Here is a 791-nt window from a genome sequence, read left to right as displayed (position 1 = left end):
TTAACCAGTTAGCAGGCAGGGCAACCGGCCGGTAATTAGAGCCGACCTCCCGGCCATACGGGTGCAGTTAGGTGCCGACCAGCCCAGCAGCTCCAGGGGCTAAGTACGTGCGGGTAAATGGTTAACCAGTTAGCAGGCAGGGCAGCCGGCCGGTAATTGAGGCCGCCCGCCCGGCCATAGGGCTGCAGTTAGGTGCCGACCAGCCCAGCAGCTCCTGGGGCTAAGTACATGTGGGTAAAGGATTAACCAGTTAGCAGGCAGGGCAGCCGGCCGGTAATTGGAGCCGCCCGCCCGCTCATCAGGGTGCAGTTAGGTGCAGAACAGCCCAGCAGCTCCAGGGGCTAAGTACATGTGGGTAAATGGTGAACCAGTTAGCAGGCAGGGCAGCCGGCCGGTAAATAGAGCCACCCGCCCGGTGATAAGGGTGCAGTTAGGTGCCGACAGGCCCAGCAGCTCCAGGGGCTAAGTACATGTGGGTAAATGGTTAACCAGTCAGCAGGCAGAGCAGCCGGCCGGCAATTAGAGCCGCCCGCCCGCTAATCAGGGTGCAGATAGGTGCAGAACAGCCCATCATTTTCCAGGGGCTAAGTACATTTGGGTAAATGGTTAACCAGTTAGCAGGCAGGGCAGCCGGCCGGCCGGTAATTAGAGCCGCCCGCCCGGTGATAAGGGTGCAGTTAGGTGCCGGCCAGCCCAGCAGCTCCAGGGGCTAAGTACATGTGGGTAAATGGTGAACCAGTTAGCAGGCAGGGCAGCCGGCCGGCCGGTAATTAGAGCCGCCCGCCCGGTGA

This window comes from Cetorhinus maximus, unplaced genomic scaffold, assembly GCF_964194155.1.
Source record: "Cetorhinus maximus unplaced genomic scaffold, sCetMax3.hap1.1 HAP1_SCAFFOLD_2814, whole genome shotgun sequence".
Lineage (NCBI taxonomy): Eukaryota > Metazoa > Chordata > Chondrichthyes > Lamniformes > Cetorhinidae > Cetorhinus > Cetorhinus maximus.
The sequence above is the reverse complement of the archived record's forward strand: the minus strand, read 5'-3'. Positions refer to the sequence as shown.